We start from the raw sequence: 12,588 nt of genomic DNA, 5'->3' as shown, positions 1-12,588 counted from the left end.
CCACTGCTGCACAACCTACCCCTGCTAACACCACTGCATCTCCACCTGCCACAGAGCCCGTCTATCATCTGGTGCACCGCTTGTTCCGACGACTTGACCAGATGGAGCGTCGCAACAAGCGGCGCTATGAGCACCTAAAGCTGATGATACGATCCGGTTACATCCCCTCCGAGCCTGACACACCATCCTAGGCATCTGAGGAGGAGGCGGATGCGCCCGAGGCAGAGACCCATCCCCAGGGAGAGGCAGCGCCAGCCGCACCACAGGCAGCGGTCCCACATCAGATTGAGGCTGCGGATCATGAGATCCTGATCCAGTCAGCACCTCCTCCACAGCAGCCAGACCCTCAGCCCACCACCACTGAGACTCCAGCTACCATCCCCACCAGTGATGACACTCCTTCACACCCGGCTTGATTGAGCATCGGGGACGATGCTTTCTTTTAAGTGTGGGGAGGTCGCCATTTCTGGCGTTTATTTTGGTGAACCACTATATACTTTTTCTTTTTATTTTGGATATTTTTCTGTATTTTTATTTTTACTGTTATTTTCTGAGTACTTATACATTGCTTTTATGTATTTTTACTCTATTTTCTGCATTTTGCATTCTTAGTTCATATTTTAGCCAGTTAGTTTATTTTAGTTATTTAGTTTAGTTTGCAACTCTGATTTATTAGTGGATTGATTAGTATAGTTTACCCTTTTTTTTAGCATAAGATAGTATAGTTTAAATTGAAAAATATAAAAAGGAAGTAAGCTAGGAAATTGAACATAACAGATTTAAATCCAAAAACCTTATATATAGCATTACATGATGTAGTTAAGCTGACAATATTTCATCAAGGAGGAACATTAAAACTTTAAAAGCCACCCTAAATAATTTTTTTTTTAGAATAATGGGAATTTTTAACTAAACCTGCATACAATATATAAATGATATATGATGCTTGAGTTAGAGAACACACAGCCTGTGAGTCTTGAGCTTAATTGTATGGTTGCATTTAAACCATAATTTCATTTCTGTGTGTTTCATTTCTTTTTATTCTGATGTTCTTTCTTTTGCTTTAATCTATATGTCCAATTATAGAATATAGAATAGATACATACCAAGAGAATGATTGAGGCCATCATTTGATTTTAGCTCACTTACCCCAAAAGAATAGCCTACCTTTTACATCACCCTTGTTAGCCCCCTTGAGCCTTTTAAAACCCTTTTATTCTATTTAGCCAAATTACTAGCCTTAAGCAGAAAAACAAAAGAAAATTCCAAGTGAATCCTTGGTTAGCTTAAGATAGAAAATCATGAATAGAGTTAAATGTGGGAAACCTTTTGGGAACATGGATGATAGAAACAAAAGGTAGAAAAGTTAAAAGGAATAAAATAAAATTGGAAAGCATGCCATGAGAAAATCTAAGTGATTCAATTACCATGTGCATTAAAAAAAAAGATAAAAGAAAGAAAGTTATTTTTCAGCATCTAAATAAAAAGGGATACAAAAGAAATTCCACAATGCAAAATAAAAACAATGCACATGGGATAAAAATAAAAAGTGAAACATGAGCATGTAACAATAAGTGGGATAATATGGGAGAATAGGTAAAGAAGTTTTATCTTACTAAAAATGTATGTTAGGTGAGATCTTAGTCTAATTAAGGATTCACTTATTAGCTCACTTAACCCTATACATAAACCCTTACCTTTACCTTGGCCCCATTACAACCTCAATTAAAGACCTCATGACTTTTTGGTATGACTATATTCTATAATTGTTGATTGGTTAGATGAAGAACAAAGCTATAGAAAGCAAGAATAAAAAGAAAATAGAGTGAATAAACCCAATAAACACTGAGTGACTAGAGAGTAAACACAAAATCCAGTGAGGGTTCTATAACTCATCAACATATATCTGTGCTTATATTTACTAATTGTTTTGCAAGTTTGTACAATATTTTCTTTCCCATCTCATTTGCTAAAATGCTTTATCATTTAAGGGTTAGCTATATATATACATACATGACTCCTTGAGAATGTGAATTAACTTGACTACATGTAACCTTTATATATAAGTGAATAATTTAGAGTTTCATGATGCATCATTCATTTAGGTAGTTGCATTTAAATTAGGTTGTATTGCATGACATTCCATCACTTTAACCTTAATTATTTACCTTGGATTTAGCATGAGGACATGCTAGTGTTTAAGTGTGGGGAGGTTGATAAACCCATATTTCATGAGCTCTTTTGTGCTTAATTTGAGTGATTTATACAATCCCTCACCTACTTATTCACACTAATTGCATGGTTTTACTTTCCTTCCCTTATTATGTCATATTGTGACAAACATGTTTCCTAAGCTTTAAAAATTAATTATTTTAATTACCTTTATTTCCATTCGATGCCGTGATTAGTGTGTTGAGTAGTTTCAGGTTTTCTAAGGCAGAATGACTTAAAGGATGAAAAAGAAAACATACAAAAATGGAAGGAGAAGGCAAAACGGAGCTTTGAAGGAAACTGGTATTCACGCGATCGCATGGACGACGCGATCGCGTGCCAAGCACGAATCAGCAGCGACGCGGCCGCATGACTGACACGACCGCGCGCCTTAAGCAGAACGCACATGACGCGGTCACATGACTGACGCGACCGCGTGGCAAGCAAAAGCTCCAAATGACGCGACCGCGTGACAGAGACCACGCACCAGAAATTACAGAATACGCCCCCAGCGAATTCTGAAGCCCTTTTTGGCCCAGATCCAAGTACAAACAGCATAGACCAGAGGTTATAAAGTGTGGAAATGCATCCATTCAAAGAGAGCTCGCATATTTTATTTTTCAATGATTTAGATTTAGTTGAGAGAGAGATCTTCTCTCTCTCTCTCTCTTAGGATTTAGGATTTCTTCTTGTTTAAGAGTGACTCTCAATCCAGGTTTTATATTTCTTTGTTTTAAACTTCCCTTTCACTTTATTTATTTATTTCAGTATCTAAGTTGGCTATTTACCCTTATAATTGGATCTAAGAATTCTTCCATGTTACAGACTGTTATTTGAATTAATGATAATTGAGGTATTTTCAGTTTATGATTGTTCTCTTTGATTTAAGTTACCATTACTTCCCATCTGAGGATATTTTTATTATTCCAGCAATTTTACTTTTTCCCTTTTTGGTCCTGGTTAAGAATTCAGTAACTTAACAGTTATTAAACTCAACATAATTAATAATCGTTATCTTGCTAATTGAGCTGAACTTAAGTAATCCCAACCTTTTCTTAGGAAATAAATAGGATTCAAAGGTCAATTTAATTAGCCCCTTGACTTTCCTTTGCCCTAGTAAAGGTTGACCAAGTGGAGTCTAGATTCAACCTTCATTATAGTTGAGAGAGATAACTATGTTGGACCTCCAACTTCTCTTACCTTGCAAAAAGTCTGCTTTACATTATTTATTTATTTTAATTGCCATTTACTTTACTTGTCATTTAAATTACTTGCTTCTCATCTTCTAAACCCCGATTACAACCTTTATAGCCAATAATAAGAACATACTTCCTCGCAGTTCTTTGAGAAGACGACCCGAGGTTTGAATACTCGGTTAACAATTTCTAAAGGGGTTTGTTACTTGTGACACCCAAAACGTTTGTATGAAAGGACTTTTGAAGGTTTAGAAACTATACTTGCAACAAGAATTTATCCGCAAATTTCTAGACCACGCAAAAGTTCCTCTCATCAGGCATCTCATCCCTCTTGGATATATTACCAAACCTTTGGCATGGGAAACAAGATTTACAAAAAGCAGCAGCATCTTTAAAAAGAGTAGGCCACCAGAATCCACAGTCTAAGATTTTTCTAGCTGTTCTTTGAGGGCCAAAATGTCCTCCACTCTCAGAAGAGTGGCAGGTCTCTAAAATGGACTGAAATTCTGATTGAGGAACACACCTTCTAATTACCTGGTTAGCACCACACCTCCATAAATATGGATCATCCCATATATAATATTTGGACTCACTTTTTAGCTTGTCTCTCTGATGCTTAGTAAAATTGGGAGGGAAAGTATGGCTAACTAGATAATTAGCTACAGGTGTATACCAAGTTACTACTTTAGATACTGCATGCAAGCTATCAAATGGAAAAGCATCATTTATAGGAGTGGAGTCATCCTTAATGTGCTCAAGGCAACTCAAGTGGTCTGCCACTAAATTCTGGTTACCACTCATATCCTTAATTTCTAAATCAAATTTTTGCAGCAACAGTATCCAATGTATCAACCTTGGTTGGGACTCTTTTTTAGCTAATAAATATTTTAGAGCTGCATGGTCTGAGTACACTACCACCTTAGTAGCAAGTAAATAGGCTTAGAATTTATCCAGAGCAAAAACAATAGCCAGAAGCTCTTTTTCAGTAGTAGTGTAATTAGACTAAGTAGTGTCTAAGGTCTTAGATGCATAAGCAATTAAGAAATGATCCTTACCTTCGCGCTGAGCCAGCGCCGCTCCTGTTGCATGGTTGGAGGCATCACACATAATCTCAAATGGCTGGCTCCCATCTGGTCCTCTCACAATTGGAGCTTGAGTTAGGGCAATCTTCAGCTTATCAAATGCTTGCATGCAATCCTCACTGAACTCGAACTCAATATCTTTTTGCAGTAGTCTGGATAAAGGCAATGCTACCTTACTGAAGTCCTTGATGAATCTCCTGTAAAAACCTGCATGGCCAAGGAACGAACGGACTTCCCTCACGGAGGAGGGGTAAGGTAAACTAGAAATGACATCTACCTTTGCTGGATCTACAGAAATACCAGTATTAGACACAATATGTCCTAGAACAATCCCTTGTTTTACCATAAAGTGTCATTTTTCAAAATTCAATACAAGGTTTGAACTAATACACCTTCTAGTACTCTAGCTAAACTATCTAAGCAAAGGTTAAAGGAATCACCATATACGCTAAAATCATCCATGAATACTTCCATACAGTTCTCAATAAGATCCGAAAAGATACTCATCATGCATCTTTGGAAAGTAGCCGGTGCATTACATAAGCCAAAAGGCATCCTTTTGTATGCATACATTCCAAAGGGACATGTAAAAGTAGTCTTCTCCTGATCTTCAGGAGCTATATGAATTTAAAAATAGCCTGTATAACCATCTAAAAAGCAGTAATGGGATTTACCTGACAGACGATCAAGCATCTGATCAATAAATGGCAAGGGGTAATGATCCTAGCGAGTAGCTTGGTTGAGATGCCTATAGTCAATGCAAACCCTCCATGAATTCTGCACTCTAGTTGTCAAGAGCTCTCCATGCTCATTCTTGACTGTTGTGACTCCAGACTTCTTGGGCACCACTTGTACTGGACTGACCCATTCACTGTCTGAGATGGGGTAAATGATATCTGCTTCAAGTAGCCTGGTCACTTCTTTCTTGACAACTTCTAAGATGGTGGGATTCAATCTTCTTTGGGGTTGACAGACAGGCTTTGATTCCTCTTCTAAGTATATTCTGTGCTCACAAACTTGAGGGCTGATACCTACTATATCTGCCAAACTCCACCCAATTGCTTTCTTATTTTTTCTCAACACACTGAGCAGTTGCTCCTCCTGTTGGGAAGTGAGTTCCCTTGCAATGATAACTAGGAACTTCTGATTATCCTCAAGGTAAGCATACTTGAGGTGGGGAGGAAGGGGCTTTAATTCCAATCTATGCTCATGGCTAGGCTCTGGATTATCTGGAACTAGTGATAATGGCAAGGTGTCTTCATTAAGTTCAGAGGGTGTCCCCACACTTGGACCTTGCTCCATGTGCTTCTCTTCTACTTCTTCTTGGTGAACTTCAGCTACAGTTTCATCAATGATGTCGCACTGGAAGATAGAATGATCTTCCAGAGGGTGCTTCATAGCTTCATTTAAACTGAAACTCACTGCTCTGCCATCTATCTCAAAGGAGTAAGTTCCTGAGAATGCATCCAGCTTGAACTTCAAAGTCTTCAAGAATAGTCTTCCAAGCAGGATTGATGATGGTCTTCCTGAGTCATTAGGGGACATTTCTAGGATGTAGAAGTCAATGGGAAATGTGAGCCCCTTGATGCTCACTAATACATCTTCAGCAATTCCAACTACTATAATAATGCTTTTATCTGCTAACATAAAACGAGCTGCCGACCTTTTTAAGGGAGGGAGCCTCAAAGCATCATATATAGACAATGGCATTATACTAACACACGCTCCTAAATCACACATGCAGTCAGAAAATATTACACTTCCAATGGTACAGTTAACCATCCATGGACCTGGATCGCTACATTTTTCAGGTATACCTCCCATTAAAGCAGATATAGAACTACCTAAAGAAATAGTTTCTAATTCATTAATTTTATCTTTATGTATGCATAAATCTTTCAGAAACTTTGCATATTTAGGTACCTATTGAATAACATCAAAAAGGGGAACAGTTACCTCAACCTTTTTGAAAATTTCTACCATTTTGGGATCAAGTTCCATCTGCTTTCTAGACTTTCTTGCATGGTGTGGAAATGGAATAGGAATGACTCCACTTGCAGCTTCTGCATCCTTTGGTGCTCCATTCCTTGGCTGAGCTACTTCTTCTTCAACCATGTCTTGTACTTCCTCTTCCCCTTCAGCATCTTCCACTTCAACCAAGTCCTCAATTGGGGCGTGTTCTTGTGGGCTTGGCTCCTCCTGATTCTTCTCTTGTAGTGTGGTTCTAGACCTCAAAGTGATGTCATTGATGCCACCTTTGGGGTTAGGTAAGGGTTGAGAAAAAATTCCACTGGAGCTTGAAGGCTGGTTGGTGAAAGCGGGAAATGAATCTATCCGGGAGACGAGAGCTTATAAAGTGGAATTCAGACCATTTAGAGTAGAGTTCAGTGTAGTCTGCATGTCTTGTTGTCCTTGTGCAAGGGAATGAAGCATCTCGTCATTTGATGAGGAAGGAGGATAAGTAATCTGAGGGACCTGTTGTTGGTTGTGCTGGAGTCCTTGGGACTGTCTCAGGTGAGGTGCTCTGTAAGGCTGGTTCTAATTTTGCTGTCTGTTGTTGTTATTCCACCTCTTATTTTCATTGTTGTCTCTGCCTCCTCTGTTATAGTTTTCCCTCCAGCCATGGTTGGAATTATCTCTCCAACCTTGGTTGGAGTTGTCCTGCCACCCTTGGTTATAGTTCCCACCTTGGTTGTAGTTGCCGCCTTGTTGATTGTATCCTTGATTTGGGCAGTCATAGAAGTTATGAGTAGCTGCCAAAGTGTTGTCTTCTTGTTGGAGCTGCGGGCACTCATCAGTATAATGACTATAATCAGCACAGATTTTGCATACTCTTTGAGGAACTAACTGTTGGCTTTGTTGTGCTGGGAGAGGCTGTTGTTCTTGTTGATTCAACTGCATCTACTTCAGTAGGTTGGTCATTTCACATATACTCTGTGTAAGAGCAGTAGTCTCACTGATAGAGGAAACTTCTGCAACAGCCTTTGAGTGGCTGCTCCTGTGCCTGTGATTCCGAGTGAACTCAGCTAGATCGCTGATTAGTTACCATGCTTCATCTGCGGTCTTGTACTTTTTCAGGGAACTATTACTATCACCATCTAACGTAGTTTTATCCTGAGGCTTCATGCCTTGAGTGAAGTAGCTGATCAACACCAGCCTGTCAATCATGTGATGGGGGCATACGTCCAGAAGGTTCTTAAAGCGCTCCCAGTACTCATAGAGAGTTTCTGATTCACCCTGAACAATGCAGGAGATCTCTTTTCTCAATTTATCTGTAACTTCAGCTGGAAAGTATTTTTCCGAAAATTCTCTCCTGAGCATATCCCAGTTGGTAACAATTGCTTCAGGTTGGGAGTAATACCACTCCCTTGCCTTTCTCTCAAGAGAAAACGGGAAGGTGGTTAACAGAATAGAAGTTTCATTTGCACCATGACGCCTAACAGTAGAACAGGCTGTCTGAAAATCCCTTAGGTGCTTGATAGGCTCCTGAGCAGGTAAGCTATGAAACTTAGGTATCAAGTTGATTAGTGCAGTCTTCAGTTCAAAATCTTCAGCCAGATTTGGATGACGCACTTGATACTGTTGTAGTGTATAATCTGGGGCTCCAGCTTCCTGAAGAGTAATCCTCCTAGGTGCTGCCATTCTATCTGCACGTGAATCAACTGAATCAGTAGTAAAGGAGCTTATTTCGCTCTTAGATGGCAGTTCAGATTCGCCCTCAGATGAGACTGGTGAATCGATAACAATCACTTCACCACCCTCAGAGGCTAACCGATGCCGAGCTCGCCTAATACGTGAAATAGTTCTTTCAATTTTAGGATCAAATGCGGCTAAGCTTGGATCAGGCAGTGAACACGTCATTCAATGAAAGAAACATATAACTCATGGTAAACATATAGCTTGCAACTCCCCGCCAACGGCGCCAAAAATTGATGCGTAAGACGGGAGTCAGCCAATTAAGAGATTATAATATAAGAACAGCGTTGCGAGTATAGTTCTTAACCAGCTAAAATCTGCCTCATCAATTTAGAAAGGTTGTCACAAAAGTTTAGAATAAAAATACTGGGAGTATGAGTCCCAGGTCGTCTCCCAACGAGTTGCTAAAAAGGGTGCTAATTTATTAATCAGGAGTTTTTCGAGAGATTTTGAGAGTTGAATGACAGAAAATAAATAATTATAAATTAAAAAAAATTATATATTCTAATTAAAAAGCCTTGACTGGGGGAATGATTAATTGGAAGTTCTATCCCTGTTGGAATTTTCTCAAATGTAGTATAAAGAGGTTGTTATTTTCACTTAGTTAACCCTTACTAAATAAAGGAAAGTCAAGTGATTGAGCTAACTCTTATTCGCAAATCTTAGTCCTCTCCCTTGGGAAGGTCTAGCGTTAGTAAATACAGAATTAGCCAACAACTTCTAATTTAACTAACAACTTGAGCATTCCAACTCAAGTGTCTCCTCTTAATCAACCTCCATGTCAAGTAGGGAATTTACTCCATTGACATGGATACCATCTTCGTTATTGGGAGTTTGGAATAGAAAAGAGACATGATAATTTAAATAGAATAGGAATTCAAAATTAATTAAAAGTAAAAGTAATCCTTTGCATTAACAATCCATGAAAATAATCCAATTGTAACTCTAAACAAGAATTAAGAATATGGAATAATAAAAGAGTAAGAAAACAAACTAGAATAATATCTTTAACGGAGGTGATGACTCTTCAATATCCAAAAGCGAAAGCATAAAACTAATAAACTATGAATGTAAGGAAAACCTAGAGGAAGAGTAAATTCTCTCTAGATTCAGATCTAAAACTAAAAACTATGCTAATGAGAATGTGTCTTGAGTCTTTTCAAGTTCTCTGGCTCTAGTCTGTGTTTCTGGGCTGAAAACTGGGTCAAAACTCGGCCCGAAATCGCCCCTAGCATTTTCTGTTATTTCTGCAGATCGCGCATGTCACACGTATGCATCTGTCACGCATGCGCGTCACTGGTCATTTTGGCGTGCCACACGTACGTGTCAGTCATGCGCACGCGTCTTCGTGCAAACTTCAATCCACGCGTACACGTCAGGCACGCGCACGCGTCGCTGCAAATTTCTCCATGTCGCGTGCTCGCGTGAGCTATGCGTGTGCGTCGATGCTCGCTGGTTATCTCCTTGGTTTCTTGTGTTTCTTCCATTTTTGCAAGCTTTCTCTCCATTCTCTAAGCCATTCCTATCCTATAAAGCCTGAAACACTTAACACACAGATCACGGTATCGAATGGTATAAAGGAGAATTAAAATACACAAATTAAAGATCTCTAGGAAGTAAGTTTTCAACCATAGAACAGAACTAGGAAGGAATTGTAAAATCATGCAAATTATATGAATAAGTGGGTAAAGAATTAATGAAACCACTCAATTGAACACAAGATAAACCATAAAATAGTAGTTTATCATAGCTCCAGAAATGCCCGTTCGAATGCATGGAGGTTAGAATCTGACAGCATCTGCAACCCTTTCTCTCTCTCTGAATCAGGCTTTTCCAAAACTTGCCAGAATCACCCAAAGATCACCTAAAAACATAAGAAAAACACAAAAGCTCAAAGTAGCATCCAAAAAGTGATTTTTGCACTAAAACCTACTAAAACTTAATAAAACATAACAAAACATAACCAAAACACTATGAAAATAATGCCAAAAAGCGTATAAAATATCCACTCATCAGAAGCTCGATGAAGGAATAAGCTCAAAACAGAGTTACAAAAGTGCGAAATGTCTACATGAAGCTACAAACTTAAAGCACAAGATACATATATGATATAAGAAAGCATAAATAGATATATGAGTATAATAGTCATAAAGAACTATCCTCAGCCCGCGGAGTTTAGGCTGACTAGTTATAAACTGACATACAGAGTTTTTGAAAGTTAAAACAGAATACATCATATCTCTCTCAAAGTTGGCCTCTAAGGCTAATATAAATACAAAAGTGAGAGTACTAAACAAAAGTAATCAAAAGACTCCAACAGATAACCAAGATCCTTCGCTTTGTCACCATCACACAATTCACCGAGGTGGGTTACGACTTGCATATGAAAAATAACAACAGAATATAGTATGAGAACTGGAGGTTCTCAGTATAGAAATAGTTCCCAGTAATGTAAGATATAAGATTCGGAGATGCTAGAGACAATCCTAAAACTTCATATCCATCATAGTATTCAAGCTTATAAAACATGTAATTAAATCATTAAACAGGTCATCTAACTTAGGAGATTTCTAAACTATCAGTTCACTGCTGTCCCACAGCCTTCACCAACCTAACCTCCATGCAATCCCATCGCCACTGCCTTCCGAACCTCCTCAATACCAGTAGAAAACACATTTAATTCATACAAGTAAAGCACAATTACTTATCATGTATCACAAGTAAAACAAAAAGTAATTAGACATGTTATAAAATTAGGCAAATAATGAAAGTCGGCAAAGAAAACAAACATATAGAATATGCACATGATGAATGCCTGTCCTATTTGGCTGTGATATCACATCGTTGGTTCAACTGCCAACTTGACACATCCCCATCGAGATGTCGCCTTTCGGTCACGAATAAATAGGAGCTTCCTGGGATATCGAGCTCGGGACACGGTCCAGGATATAGTGCCTACACACTCTTGTGATTCCGAAAGGATGTGAGCGGGATGCTCTGCCACAAACCTCACATCTCAATGTAAGCAGGATTAACCACTGTCCTTATGCCACCGCCGCGACCTCGACAAGCGGGATTAACCACTGTCCTTGCCAGGCGCATATCGTCTCAACAATCTTAGTATAAAACAACATATCAGTGGTTTTCAAAAATCATTTTCACTACTCAGTAAAGTCATCACTTTAATCTCGAGTTCTAGACTCGTCTCAACCATCAGCGGTCCGTAATTCCACAATTCGTCATACAATCATCATTACAGTACTCCGTCATCTCACTCAACTAATTCTATCCTCAGTACTCCAGAAACCTAAGTCTCTGTCTTCTAGATTCATACAGAAATTTACTAAATTAAGTCACTAACTTATCCTTAGGAGTATTATAGCCTAAGTACTATATAGTATTCCTAAACAGTACTTAAAGAATGTTTGGAAAGCTAGAGAACCTTAAAAATAAGAGAAAAATGATTTTTCAGCAAAACAGGACATGTGCATATGCATGCCCAAGTATGCGTACGTACACTTTAGTTTTGGATCATCATTCATACGCATCCATGAGTCGCGTACGCGACGGTGCTGGATAGAAACCATCACCCGCGTATGGTGCAGGAGGCCGCGTACACATCACTGCTTTTGGCCCATCTCGCGTACGTATGCATAGGCCATGTACGCATGAGGGCCTGGCAGAGACGCACGCCCCTATATGGCGGTGCCCGCATACGCATGACATCCCAAATTTGCAAAATTCTGTAAAGTTGTAGAATTCAGTTTTAAATACAAAATTTTAAACATTCATAACTTCCTCTACAAAATTCTATTTTTCTCAAACTTTATATCAATTTAAAGATCTTTAAATGAACTTTAATTTAATATAAATTTGAACCAATTTTGAAAATAGAGGCTCAATTTATGATCCATCAAAGTTTAGTAAAACATGATTTTTGCAAAAATCAGCAAGGTTCTCAAAATTTTCAAACTCCTTAACCAAAACCATTCCATAAACATTCTATTGCACATCAATTCTCACCATTTATGTTCCACAATCACAACAATATATTTTCCCACTTACCAATTGATTTCCTCTATCAATTTAAACCTATTTCATCCAATTTTTCCAACATAATTCATCAAAACACTACAAGTTCTAAATTAAGATTTCAACATTTTTAATCTTACACAATTTAACTCTTCACCAACACAATTTATCATAATTTACATAATTTTCATTATTCATCCAAACATCAACAATTATCATCATAATTCACCAAAATTGCACAAGCATCAATAATTATAGTCCACTATCAACCATTCAAACCTATCCTATGGTCCACTAGACTAAGTGTCTAAAAATATTACATATTATATAGAGAAAATCGAAACTATATCTTGGCCAATTTCTAATATTCA

General features: G+C 38.2%; 1 non-coding gene across 1 annotated transcript; it reads left to right on the top strand.

Moving 5' to 3' along the window:
* Positions 1-7,655: 7,655 nt before the first annotated feature.
* Positions 7,656-7,759, top strand: LOC112724255 (small nucleolar RNA R71). Its single transcript, XR_003163427.1, has one exon. It is a non-coding gene; the product is annotated as a small nucleolar RNA R71 (small nucleolar RNA).
* The last annotated feature ends 4,829 nt before the right edge of the window (positions 7,760-12,588 follow it).

This window comes from Arachis hypogaea, chromosome 11, assembly GCF_003086295.3.
Source record: "Arachis hypogaea cultivar Tifrunner chromosome 11, arahy.Tifrunner.gnm2.J5K5, whole genome shotgun sequence".
In the NCBI taxonomy this organism is placed as follows: domain Eukaryota; kingdom Viridiplantae; phylum Streptophyta; class Magnoliopsida; order Fabales; family Fabaceae; genus Arachis; species Arachis hypogaea.
This window is presented reverse-complemented; position numbering and strand designations above follow the sequence as displayed.